The following is a 14,774-nucleotide window of genomic DNA, read 5'->3' as shown; positions in this document are numbered from 1 at the left end:
AGAGAAGTTATGAGAGCTGCAATCAACAATGCTATAGGGGTAGGGCCACCCAAACCATTTGAAGTTTACATTTTGCTCCAACTTTCCCCACATGCTAGACTAGAGCTATAGGATTTACTGTTTGCCCTGTGGGGTTTCAGTCTTGCTTTGGTTCCAATCCTTCCTATTCCCCTTCTCCTTTTTGGAATGGAAATATCTACCTTGTACCATTCTATGCTAGAACTATTCAACCTTCTTTTCTATTTTTTTACAGGGGCTCTCTGCTAAAAGTGCCTTGAGTCTTATACAACACTTGGACTTGGACTTTTCAACAATGCTGAAACTGTTAAGATCTTAGTAATTCTTATAAATGGACTAAATTCATTTTGTGTAAAGAGGTGTATGAGTCTTGAGATCCAAGGACAGAATGGTTATGATTTAGGTTTAAAATGTTCTCCAAAGCCTCATGAGCTCACAGGCAGGGAGTTTAGTAGATGAATGGTTCAGAGTGAGTGCTGAGCCTGGCTAAAAGAGGCAAGTCACTGGGGGTGCAGCTGGAAGAGTATCTCTCCTTCTCTGGCTCCTCCTGCTTTGCATCCTGGCTGCCATGATGTGAGCAGTTTTCCCCCACCAGACCCTTGCCTTGTCTTGGAGATAGCCATCTATGGACTAAAACATGAGCCAAAATAATTCTCTCTTTTAAACTATGGGTGTCAGATAGTGGGTCCCAAAGAAGAAAAAGTCAGTAAGAATTTATTGACATATATATTCTTTCTGTGTGAGAATATTCAAAATCTTCTCCAGACTATTTTGAAATACTTACTTTTTGGCAAGTATAGCTATCCCACTGTACTACAGAGAATTAAAAATTATTTTTCCCATACCACTTGGTCCCATGTCTTAATTGTCTATCCAGTTATCCATCCATGGACACCCCAGTTGGTTTCATTTCTTGGCTATGGTGAATAGTGCTACAACAAACATGGGAATGCCAAAGTCATCTTTGACATACTGATTTATATTCCTTTGAATATATATCCAGTAATGAGGCTGATAGATCACATGGTAGCTGTGTCTATAGCATAGACATTCTAACTGTGATAAGATGATACCTTAGTATGATTTTGATTTGAAGTTCCCTGACGATTAGTGATGTTGAGTATTTTTTATATGCTTGTTAACTATTTGTACACCCACTTAAGAAATATCAATTCAGGTCATTTGCCCTTGTTTTTGTTGTTATTCTTTTGTTGCTTCTGAATTATTGGGTTCCCTAAATGTTCTGGCAATTAATCTTTGGTGGATGCATAGTTTGCAAACATTTTCTCCCATTCTGCAGATTGTTTCTTCACAACTAACCCTATGTTAAATATATAGCAATGCTGTATTATTATAAAATTGATTTGAATGTCTTGTAGGCATGAAACTGACAAACTTCATGACTTAAGGGGAAAAATGGCTTTGCATGTAAGATTTTAAAGTTACCTTCAGTGACACATAATCTCCCCACATGTGGAAAGTCTGTCAGTAACAGATAGTTTGTAATGTAACTCAATAAAGTATATATTAAGTACCTACTATAAATGGGTCACTAAGTTAAATAGCTCAGTTGGTATAAATGAACTAAGAGTTCCTGAGTAAGTCATATATATCCTGTTATTCTAGGGTAGGAATAAAATCCTATGAAACTTTAGATTCACAAATATTTTAATGTCAGTGTAATCAGAAATGTCAGTATGTCCTGTTCAGTTCTTACTTTGAGACATATTTTTATATGTGAGTGGACACTGCATTACCTATCAATTTTACATTCATATTAAATTCAAACTTTAAAAATAAAAATCGACAGCAGGTGTCTTAGTTACTTTTCTCTCTCATTGTTGAGACAAAATATCTGACTCCCAAAGTTAGGGAAGGAAAGGTTTATTTCTTACAGTTGTCAGAGGTTTCAGTCCATACTAAGCTGGCTCAAAGTGGCAGAGTGGTATGGCAGGCCACAGTAAAACAGCAAGGCAGGAACCAACAAGAGAGCGAAGCCACACCTTCTTCCTTGCATTATACTGTATGCTGACCCCACCCCAGGTGGGCGTAGCACTTATACCACCAATCCAAGCACTAGATAATAAACCAATCACAAATGCTGGATTTGGCTGTGCCCATGATTACATAAGGCTTGGGGGGGGCGCATCCTGAACATAAACCATAACACCAGGTTAGCCTGTATCTTGATTTATATCTTAATTGTTTTCTTAGTTTTTTACCAAGTAAGCATGAATTGGATTTAGCTATATTTTCCATTTATAACTACTGTGTGAAAATATACATTAACATTTAAAATAGTATATGTACAGCATGCAGATATTCTTAATCTGAGTTTATTCTTTGAAGTTTTTAGTAATCAGTTAAGAGAATAATAGAGGGCAACTGATTCGCTAACAAGTACATTTTTTATATGAAGCCATTAATAGAATTTTCATGTAAGATATTCATGTTACAAAGAGTACATTATATGAAAAATAAACCAGTGAGGTATATGCAAGTATTAACAAAAGACTAACTACCATGCGGTTAGCTTTCCTGTATAACTTTCCTGTATGGCTAAAATAGTTTAAATTTCTATAATAAAGGACAGTCCTTTGGAAAATAAGAAACAGGCAAAAGCATACCTTCAGAAAATGTTGGTGTCTTGACAGAAAACATAGTGCACATAATTCTAGATGTGAAGTCTTGCCACTAAAGAATTTTAATGATATTTGATCTATAATGCTCAGTCAAGACTGAGTAGAATGGGGCCTTATCATAGACATCTGTCTATTTTTATTTCCTGGCAGAGTTTTTGGGTGAATGTTAACAATACTATGAGAATTCATTTAGCAACCATTTACTGAGCACCATCTACACAGACACTGAGTTAGCACTAGGAATGAGAAAGTAAAAAGCCAGAGTTCAAGCAGCCGGACTGGACAGGAGTAAATGGAAGAGGAAAAAAAAAAAACATCGATGATAAAGTCGACCAGTGCTACAAGAGAAATATGAAATTTAAAAAATGCAATCATAGAAATATAGAGTTCGGGCTGGGGATTTATCTCTGCAGTAAAAGCATCCGCCTGACAAGCGTGAGATCATGAATTCGATCCCCAGTACCAAAAAAAAAAGGAAAGAATTAACAACAAAAAAAATGTTTACACACTTCAGGAAAATAAAAATAATGTAGTGTTTTTTCAACAGATGGTGTTACTCTGATATGGGGGACCCAAAGGATATTTTATATCACAGAAACCCACTACACTGCCATCCCTTAAAGAAAAAATGGAAAATGCCTCACAGCAATCTCAGAGACCAACAATACACAAGCAGCAGTTTGTTGTACTAACAAATATCTGGAAGCTAATGGCCTCCACTTTGAGCACCTTCTTTTCCTGAAGTGCATATACAATTTTTTGGCGGACTCTACTTATACAACAAATGTGGTTATGCTATTAGAAAAATAGAGAGTGCCATAGGAGCTCAGAAGAGAAATTCCCCTTGGAAAGGAGTGTTTGGCCAGGTCTCACAGGTGAATGACTTTGAAGTGGAACTTTGAAAATTGTCTCCCAGCATTTTGAGTATCTTACATCCATTTTTCATAAGGATTGTATTTATTATTTTCTAATCCATCCAAAACTGCACATATGAGGATTTTGTACTGATTACTGATATTATCATTCATTTCTAGATCCTTCCTTTTAGAAATCACTTAACTGATTCGGTCATTGTACTTACATGAAGTTTTGAATACTGGTATCTAGGAGGCCAGAGAAAGATTAAGACCTTATTGACTTCCTCTGGAAACACAGAGGAGAAAGGCATCAGACAGAGGTTCATATAGCTGGGGTTAAACTGTTTGCCTGAGCGTGCACTTTAATTGCTTGTACCCATTTTGGGCTCCTTTGCCGGATAGACGCAACTAATTTGGTGTCTTTGTCACTCATTCTGGCTCCCTCCTGGGTTCGAGGAACAAAGTAGCAGGACAAGGCCCCTCCATCCTGGGCTTGGATAGGGAAGGCGCAGAGCAGTGGGCTGTTTCTCCACAGGTGGTGTCTGCACAGGAACCTGGGTCTCCCTCTGTAGTCCAGTCAGTTCACTACCCTGTTAGTTAGCAGCTTTTTACAACTGATTTATTTTGTGCTTATCAAAAATATTATCAAAAGCTTATCAAAAGTATTAGCATTTGCCACATATGATGATGCGCACCTGTAGACACGAGCACTCAGGAGGCTGAGGCTCATTAAAGCCCATGAGTATGAGAACAATCTGGGCAACACAGTAGATTCCCATCTTAAAATATATATACTCAAAAACATATAGGGCCAGGGATTTAGTTCAGTGGCATAAACGCCTGCCCAACAAGCACAAGGTTGTGAGTTTGATCCCCATATATATATATATATATATAATGTGATATATCAATCACTCTACGATGGAGCTACACCCCTAATCCTATTATATACTATTAAATTATACTTTAAAAATAGTCATAATTTGAAGCAATTCACTCATATTTTTCCACATTGAAAATAATAAGAAATATAATTTTAGTTTTTAGACAATATAAAAAAAAGGTAGAGAACTTCTCAAAGAGGAACTATCCTGTTATACAGTCATGACAATTTTTTTGTTTTAAGTAATATTTTCCTAAAAATCCATTTCCTTTGCTTTGTCCTTATCTCTATAGAACCCTATGGAACCCTAAAATTATTTCATTCTGCTGCCATTTGGAGGAGCCTGCATCACACGGTGACAGTGCTGAGTCTGAATTACAAAGATGCTGTCTTTGAAATTCAGACATCCCACTACCACCACCCCCACCACTAGAAGCCTTCATCTTCACATCTCCATAATGAATGGAATCTACCATGTTTCTTGTATACTAAGTACAGTGAAAGTTAAATTGTAACTAATTATTTTGTAGAGGTGCTCAGGATGTTCTCATGCTACTGAAACCATAGATCTTCTGAAAATTGAAAGTGAAGCTTTCAGGTCTTGGCATCTGCAGTTACCAACTACTCAGTTTTATTGATAGATATCTAAGTAATCGTGAAATTAAGGCAAGAGTACAGAAGACATCAGAGGTTTTCATATGGGAGTGTTTGTGTTTTGCAAAAATTCATGAAGCTTAGTCTCTTTTTTTAATTTTAAAGAGATTAAAAGAAAAAACAGTAAAACCAAAACCATTAAAACGATATAGGATTTCAAAACAAGATGATAGAGAATTGACAATGTTCACTGTATTATATATTGATGCCTTCAAAATATTTGTTCAGATTATAAGACACAGGCATGTAAAACTGATCAAACAGGGTAAGCACTCACATTTTCTTTCCATGAACTAATAGGAATAATAATATAATTATCCTAGCTGTATATATACACATATACGTATATATATATATATATATATATATATATATATAGCACTCTCTATATGTGAATGTATATAGTTGCTCTCTCTCTCTCTCTCTCTCTCTCTCTATATATATATATATATATATATATATATATATATATATTTCCCCCCTTCCTTGCTTTCTTCTTTTCTCATCTCAGTTGTTCTTTCCCTTCAATCAGTTTCTTTTCCTTTCACAGTACCTATTGTAGATCTAGGATCTTATTTACTCTTTCAGTTTTTTACACTAGGGAGGTAATACAGTGTTTACACAAGTCTGATTTATTTCACTTATGAGTATGTTTTCTAGTTGCATCCATTTACCTATAAAGCCCTCAAATTTATCTTTCTTTATAGCTGAGTAGTACTCCATTGTAATAAAATACCACATCTTTTTAAAATCCATTCCTCAGTTGATGGGAATTTGGGTTGTTTCTAAGACTTGGCTATTACAAATTGTGCTACTATAAACCTAGGTGCACATACATTGCTGTGGTATGATGCTTTTAATTCTTCTAGGGTGATACTCAGAAGGGAAATAGCTGGATCAAATGGGGTCTCTAATCCTAGTTTGCTGAGGAATCTTCACACTGATTTCCACAGTGGTTGCACCAGTCCAACCCAATAACAAATACTGGCAGAGCTGGGGAGAAAAAGGAATCATGGTCTCTTGTTACACCATCTTTTAAATAATACCTACAAACACTGTCTATAGTAGTCTTAGGAAGTAGGAAGAAGATAAGTTTACGAAAATAAATTTCATTCACTTTTTTCCCCAAACCTTATACCAGAGAGTCTAAGAACGAACAAAGCTCATTAAGAGGAGGTTACCCTCTGTTATCTTGCTCTGGTGAAATACCAGAAAACTGTCTTACAAAGTAAACTGAGAGTCAAATAAATTCCTTTAATTAGCAGAATTGCATTAAAATATTTTATAGTGATTGTGAGATGTTTAATTCTAACTCTGCTGCAGCTAGCATAATGCTAATTAGACATTTTGCTTAATTTAGAATTTCCCTAATTGTCTTAGTAACTTTCCTCATTGCTGAGATATAATACACAAGAACGAATGTTAAAGGAAGAAACGTTTATTTCAGCTCACAGTCTTGTGGAGGTTTTAGTCCAACGTCGGCTGCAGAAGGTCATCACAGAGGAAAAACTGTCCATGGCACGGCAGGCAGAAGGCAGAAGCAGCAGCAGCAGCAACCTGCCACCTCCCTTTGGTTCCTTTCAGGCTACCCACGTTTTGGGTGGTACCACCCACACTCAGGGTGGACCTTCCGATTATCCACACCCAAAACTATGCTAAACCAATCAGCAGGTTAATTTAGCAGTCATGCACCCTTAGTTCCAGCTTCACACAATTTGATCCCAGAATCATATGCCCTAGATTCAGCCACCTCCCCACACTCCTGGGCATGAGTGCATGAGGCTGTGAGGGGACATCCAGACACAGGTTATGACACTAATAAGCATAATGCCAATAACTAGGTTCTACCAGTAAAGTGTAGAATGTGCATTTAGAATTACTTTAAAGTGCAATTGATTCCTATACATTATAAAATGTAACCAAGCTGTCTCTATAAAGGCCAACATAAACAAATTATCTCTGAGATATTCTTATATTCTCTTGCAGTTAATTTTCTGATACATAGGAAGAAAGGTAGATATTTTCCATCTGAGTGTTTATCAACACTACTTACCCTAATATCATGGGCAGTTTTACCTATGCTTGGGCTTATTCCACTCTTAATGACACCATAGTGGGGTTTTTTTTGTACCAGGGATCAAATTTATGACTTCACACATGCCAGGTAGGCACTTGTGCCACTGAGCTAAATCTCTGGCCCTAACCTTTAAGTATTAACTCAAAGTCAGTTTGTTGAAATAATGCTTACTCTCCCATGTTAAGTCTACAAAATCAGACCTAAAACATAAATTTCTGGAAATAGACTTTGATATAGTCTTATTGGATACAAAGCTTTGCAAAAAGAACATTGCTAGAAGTACATAATAACCCAACTTTAAAATATACTATAGAGCCATGGTAACAAAACAGCATGGCACTGGCATAAAAGCAGATAAAGAAGCCAATGAAATAGAATAGAGGACCAGAAATAAACTTGTGTGGCTACTGCAATCTGATTCTTGATGAGAGTACCAGAAGCATATGTTGGAGAAAAGACAGCCCAATTAACAAAGGGGAAAACTGGATATATGCAATAGTTTGAAGCTAGATCCCCAATTCTTGCACTGTACAAAAAAACTACTCAAAATAGATACAAAGATCTGGGGCTGGGGATTTAGCTCAGCGGCATAAGCGCCTGCCTTGCAAGCAGGCAGTCGTGAGTTCGATCCCCGATACCGATAAAAAGGAAAATGACAAAAAAAAGATACAAAGATCTAAATGTAAGACCTGAACCTTTGAAACTGCTAGAAGAAAATTAACTGTACTTTTATATATAGGTATGATTGCAGTATTTATATTTTTTAACATATATTAAACATATATTTTAATATATATGAAAAACTGTACCTATATTATTTTTAGTAAATTTAGTGTATAAGGCCAGCCATATGCAGAAATGAGACCATACCCAAGGCTACTTATATATTGATATATATCTGATTACAGCCATATCACTCTGAATGCACCTGATCTTATCTGATATATATCCAAGTGACAGGCATTACTTGAAATAAACTATAAATATTAACTAATACTTAAATAGTATAAAGTGCTGGGCATGAGGATGCACACCTAGAATCCCAGCACTTAGGAGGCAGAGGCAGGATGATCATTGCAAATCCAAAGCCAGCCTAGGCTACACAGTGAGCTCAAGGCTAGCGTGGACTACACAGTGAGACCCTGCCTCAAATTTATTTATATATGTATATAAACATGAGTAATTCTTATAAAATACACTCGTTAGTCATTTTTCTTATTACTCATAAACTATATTTATTTCTTCTTCGAAATCTAATTTTCTCCAGAGTGGATAGATTTAAATGTTTTTCATTAACCCATTTGTGGTTTCAAAACCACCAGGTTCTATGCCAGCTATTAAAAGTGGACCTTTATTCTACTGTCTCAATGTCCATAGAAGACCTTTACCGCTTTTCACTAATCCTTGAAGAGTGCTTTCCCACATCTCTGTTATTACTGAAAGTGGTGAAACTTCCTACATCTTTGATTTTTGCCTGTCAAAATAAAAAACAATGCAGAATAAAATGTCTATTCTACTGTATATGTTAAACATTCCCTAGCCAAGTGAAGCTGCATAGACATAATCACAGCTACTTGTGAGGCTGAGGCAGGAGGATCACATATTGAAGATTGGCATGATCAACTCAGCGAGACCCAGCTTCAACACTAAAAAATAAAAAGAGTTGGGAGTATCTCACTGCTCCTTAGTTCAGTCCTCAAAACTCCCCCAAATTCCCTTCTAACTATGCATTTTCTTTTCACTAGTCAAAATAGGATTTTTCTCCCACCTTCTGAGGACTCATATTGATTGATGAGTTTGACTTTGAATTAGATCATTCTTAAAGGACTATGATATGTTATTCTGAGAATTAGTTTATATGCAACAATCTGAGGAGAAAAAGAGATGGAGGAAAGGAAGACATGAAAAGAATTCAGATGTGCTATGTAGATGCTCCAACTCCTTGCAATGAGTGTTATTGTTATGTACTACAAACATACTAATAAAAATAAAATTTTTAAAAATTTCACAAAAATATGAAAATGCAAGCACACTAGGTAATATATTTAGAGACTTGCATAAAATTCAAACTTCTCCAGAAACCAAGGCATGTATACCACGTATCTCTAGCAGCGTGGCCCTTACCTGCTTATTCGCATCTTGGTAGAGGACATAGCACAGCACCACAAAATGATGAGCAATGAACATTTTTAATAGTCAGGAGATGAACCTCCCTTGATGTAAAGAGGGAAATAGTGCTTTTATTCTCTTGTCCCTCCAAGTCCAGGAAGCAGAGCATTTACTATAATGAATAAGAAAGCTACACACAAAATTGGAAAAAGAGCACGATTTATGGAGGCCCAGTCACATGAAGAATATAGACGCACAGCCCCACATGTCAGTGTGTGGATGCAAGTTGATTAAGCTAAGCACTTAACAAAATTACTTTCAAAAAGCTAAAGTGATCATAAAATAAGATGCCAAAGTTCAAAAAGGAAAAAATTACCTTAAACTAAAAGGAGAATCCAATTATGCATTAAAGCAGTTTTGCAATATTTAAAAGTTTTGGCTAACATCTGGAAATTAACAAGTGAGTTTTTTAGAGAATGAGGATTTGACTCATTTATTACTTGTTTATTATTAGAGTGCCTGTTTAAGCAGGAGGGTTGTTTGCAGGCAATGCTTGAAACGTCTTTTCCTTCCTACTCTCCTTCTGAGTCAACACCAGCAAGCCCCCTTCACATACAAGGAAAACGCGGCAGGCCCTCCACAGGGCATGCCCTGGTCTGCAATCATCTGCTCTGCTTTACTGTGGCTCCCTTACAATCAAGCCCAGGCACTTAGATACCTCTCGGCAGGTTAAGGAACCTGGATGGCTGTACCCTGGAGCAAGGATAGCTCAACTCCACGGATGCCTCTGGCCCCCTGAACACGGGACTGATTCACACTGAAAAGTATATCAATTTGGTTTGGGTGTCTTAAACCCTGTTGTTTATGCTCTGTATCTTACCCTCCTCTCTCCCACTCAGAGTTCTGCTAGTCAGTAACCAGAAGTCTCTGCTCTTTACATTTGTATATTCTCTATAAGGCAATATAGGAAAAGCATTGCAGTCATGAAGAACAGCGGCAGGGGCTGACAATGTGGCTCAGTGGTGGAGTTTCTCCCTCGCACGCATAAGGCCCTGGGTTTGATCTCCAGCACCACCAAGAAAAAAAAAAAAAAAGAATAACAGCTTTGGGGATCAGATTTAGGGTAGCTCAAGACTTGCCTCTGCCACCTAGTTAAATCTATCACCCCAGATGAGTGAGGTACTTACTGACATTGTTTTCTCAGTGTTCCCATCTGTAAAATGGAAATAATGCCCACATTAAACAAGGTAATGTACTTAAGAGACTCAGTCCACTGCTTAGCAAATAGAACTTCACACTACATAGCTAAAAATGAACAGGAACTAAACTTACTTATGACCAGACTGATTCATTTCACGTATGTGTCTATACTATTTTTAACAGAATATAAGGATACAATCTCTAATTATGGAGTTAGGAATACGTCATAGCTGGAGAAAAGGCCATTTTCTTTTTTTCTGGTATTGGGGTTGAATCAAGGCCTTCTTACATTCCCAAGCCTTTTCATTTTTCAGTTTGAGACAGTGTCTCACCACGTCGCCCAGGCTGGCCTCAAACTTGTAATTCTGCCTCAGCCTCCCAGATGCTAGGCATGGGCCACCACATCCAGCTTCATTTTCCTGCCGTTCTTCTGTTTGTTGAGACAGGTTATCCCTAGCTTCACCAGCTTGTCTCTAAACTTGTGAGCTCAAATGATCCTCCCACCTCAGCCTCCAGAGTAGCGGGATTACAGGTCTGGAGCTCCACGCCTGATGAGATGTGTTTTAAATGAGCCTATCCCAGCATCCCTGTAATTATATACCTCAGGGCACATGCTTGCTGTGCTGAATTCAGAACTACAAACCTTCATCAACCTGTTTTTGCTATTTAATATTGAGCTGTGTCCTAGGATGTATGATGTTTCATTTTCCATTCTGTTTACCAGATTATAATGTAACATAGCAAATTACACCCAAGCCTGATGACTTCAAGCAACAAATATTAATCCTTCATAGTCCTAAAGGCCAAAAGTTCAAAGGTAAAGGGTCAGCAGGGTCAGTCTCCTCTGTGAATTTTAAGGGAGAGGTTATCTGCGGCGTCTCTCCAAGCTGCTGGTTGTTGTCGCGGTCCTGGGCAATCCTTGCAGCTGCTTCTCTTTAGTCTCTGCCTCCCTGTCCCTAAGAGAAGCCCCTGCCCTGTTTGTCTCAGCTCTCCCCGCCTTTCTGCAGTGGGGGAGCCGTGGGCGCTGAACGCAGAGCCTTCATACTGAGCACATCCCCAGCCCCTGTCTGGTTTTTTGAGTGCCCAAACTGCCCAGGTGAGGCTCAGATTTGTGATTCTTCTGCCTCAGCCTCCCAGAGGGCTGAGGTGTGTGCCCTCACACCTGGCTTGCCTTTGTTTTATGAAGACAAGTGTCATGGGATTTGTGTCACTTTAATCGAGAAAGAGCTCATCCTGAGATTCTTAATTATATGTGCAAAGACTCTCTTTCCAAATAAGACCACATTCCCAAGTTTTGGGGTCAGGACACGGATTTATCTTTTTGGATGGGGCCACCATGAAGGCTATTGCATACCATGTAAGAAAGAAAAATCTCAGACGCATGGGGAACTTGAGAAGGGAGATTCTTCCCCACAGGAGAAGCAGAGTGTCACTGTCAATATGGTGTCATGGGACCAGGGAAGATTAATTTTCTAGGTACATTTAAGCTTTTGTTCAATGGGCAAATCTTTGTCTTTTGCTGCAAAGGCATAGCCACTGGGCTTTGTTCAGTTGTATTTTTTTTCTAGTGGGTCAGTCCTGTTTAGTTCCTGGAATCATCCAGCTACAGTGCACTTGGGCAAAGAACAAGCCAGGAAACGAGGCCTCTCTATAGCTTGGGCCTGGGCACCTTGAGGGAGCATTCTAACAAGCTCCAGGTGTGGAGGATTTCAGGGGCTGTCAGCGCTTGCTAATGCCTTCAGTCCCCCCCCCACACACACACACACACAACCAAGCCCTCTGCAGGCATAGCCCCTCTTTATTAGGTCTACCTATTAGAAATTTGGTTAGTAAGTAAAATACATGGAGGACATCATATTAACATTTTTGGTTTTGCCCTAAACAAAGCACTTGGAAATGATTAGGACCGGATAAGGAAAGATTTTTTTTAAAAATCACCTCATTTTATTCACTCTCTGTTACTTTTTTTTTTTTTTTTTTTTTTTTTTTTTTGACACAGGGTCTTGCTATACGGTTCATGCTGGCCTCAAACTTGAGGCAACTCTCCTGCCTTGGCCTCCTGAGTCCTCGGATCACAGGGGTGCGCCCCACATCCAATGGTACTGCTCGTGACTATAAGAATGACAGTTCTTGGGTTAGCTTTCCATTACTGTAGCAAATGGCTGAGACAGCCAAAACGAGGGAAGGATTACCTTAGCTCACAGTTTTGGAGGTTTCCGATCACGACGAATTGGCCCCTGTGGTAACACGGTGCGTCATGGTGAAAGAGCACAGCGGAATAAAACTGCTGAGCTCAGGGCTGCTGAGAAGCGAAGGGGGCAGGGACTGGCAGGGTGGCCCTAGATCCCCTCCAAGGAACACCCCCCATGAGCCCAGGCGCCCACCGGGCCCCACCTCTCAAAGGCTCTAGTGCTTCCCAGTAGCCCTAATACTGTATACGGAGCTTCGAGACATTCCAGCTCTGATTTTCTCCTCTCTGTTCTAAAATGACATTGTACTAGAAGCTGTGGGTGAGCCAGGGAGAACGCTTGTTGAATGGTAAGTTTTCTGAAGTTTAGTTGCTATTTCCTGTCTTTAGCTAATTGTTTTTGGGTGTTTTTTTTTTTTTTTTTTTTTTTTTTTGATACCAGGGATTGAACTCATGATCTCGGATATAGTTGGCATCCATTCCTGGTGCTGAAAATCACAAGAATCACAAGAAACTACAGAGCACTAACGCAGGAGGGCTTGGCCTGGGACCTGGCATCTGTCGCTGGTTCCTGCACCTAAAATGGTGTGGAATGCTGAGGAGTTCCAGAAAACCCAGCATGGGAGTGAGTTGTGGCTTTCTGTGATGAAGTTTCCCACCAGCTTCCCTAACAACTTACTGTGACGGTAATACTCTGTGCATAGATTTTCGAAATCAAAACTCATTTGTACACCAAATCTCTGGACCAAGGTATCTCAGAGATAATTGCCACATGGTTCCTGTTTCAGTCTGTGGTTCCTGTCACAGAGCCTTTTTAGGAGCTGTCTAACCAGCCCACTGCTTTAGTATGTTTCACCTTTGTAGTATGCACTTTTAATGTGCTTAACTGATTTTCATAAAGAGCCAAATGTTGTGGGAGCAAATGGTATGATCTAAAAGCTGCACTGAGTGGGCATGGTCTCTTCAGTCTTCAGAATACCTTGCTGTTGTCTTGGAAACAAGCAATGAGAAAGAAATCCATAGTTTCAAGGAGAAAACTATGTGGAAATAAATTGACTCAAGCCAGCTGCTTTTGCACAGTGACCAGGATAGAACTCCTTATACAGCAGATTTATATCTTTTTAGTTTTACATGTCTATAGGAAAAAGTTTAGTTCTGTCCTGCTTTGTTATGTTTTTCTCTCTAACATAGAAAGGATAGAAATACATGTTAAGACTCAAGCTTATGTAAAACCTATAAACAGTTTATGAGAACTGATCTGATGATACATGATGAAATGAACAAAAACTTTGAAAGAAAGAAAGTGGCCCTGCAGTACCCAATCCTGATTCCGGAGTGTTACGATGTGAAATCCAGCAATATTATTAATCTTTGTTCAGAAGGATTTTAATCTAATATGCTGTGTTAGCTCTCAACATAAATGAAGATATGGATGAACACATACATGTCTAAGTGTATAGGATTGATAGCCATAACACTTAGTTTTTGTTGGATAGTTGAACAGAACTGTTTGTAGTCTCTCTGGTTGAAATCCATTTATATGTTCCACTCGTGGACCTTGAACAGCTATCTACAGAGGAACAATATGTATACATCAGCTACTGATTTATTACTATTTCTTTTCTTTGAAAGTATGTACTATTTCTGCCTGTTTTCTATTTTGTTTTGTTTTTCTTTCAATAAATAAAAGACAACTGCTTTACACAAGGGATCAGAAAGTCGTGGCTTGTGAACGAAACCTTTCCACACCTATTTTGGATAATCTGCTGGATGAGTGCTACAGTTTTAAATGGTTAAAAATAATCAAAAGAGTAATAATATTTGATGACACATGAAAAGTATGGAAAATTCATGTTTCAAGGTCCACAAATGAAAGTTTTACTGCAAAAAAAAGTGTCTTTGTTTGTGTTGCTGCTTTTACCCTGTGACAACAGGCTGATGGTCATGACAGAAACCATATGTGATCCAGAAAGCCCAGGACATTTATTTGCTGGCCCTTTCCAGTAAAAGCCTGCTAACCCAAACTGCACAGCAGAATTTTACAAAGAGCCACTTTTTCAACCTTAGTATACTGAGTACCTAAGTTTACTTTTTTGTTATTAAGTTTATTAGTGCAATTTAGATACACATGATGATCATATTCCTC

The 14,774-nt window shown here is 38.4% G+C and overlaps 1 long non-coding RNA gene across 1 annotated transcript in view; it reads left to right on the top strand.

Moving 5' to 3' along the window:
- Nucleotides 1-14,450, top strand: part of LOC134471968 (uncharacterized) — an 86,013-nt gene extending 71,563 nt beyond the window's left edge. Inside the window, exons 3-4 of the long non-coding RNA XR_010041756.1 lie at nt 12,440-12,539; nt 13,071-14,450. This is a non-coding gene — a long non-coding RNA (uncharacterized LOC134471968). The remainder of the gene's footprint in view (nt 1-12,439; nt 12,540-13,070) is intronic.
- The last annotated feature ends 324 nt before the right edge of the window (nt 14,451-14,774 follow it).

This window comes from Cavia porcellus, unplaced genomic scaffold, assembly GCF_034190915.1.
Source record: "Cavia porcellus strain 051 isolate PalLab524CR breed Dunkin Hartley unplaced genomic scaffold, mCavPor4.1 scaffold_21, whole genome shotgun sequence".
NCBI lineage: Eukaryota > Metazoa > Chordata > Mammalia > Rodentia > Caviidae > Cavia > Cavia porcellus.
This window is presented reverse-complemented; position numbering and strand designations above follow the sequence as displayed.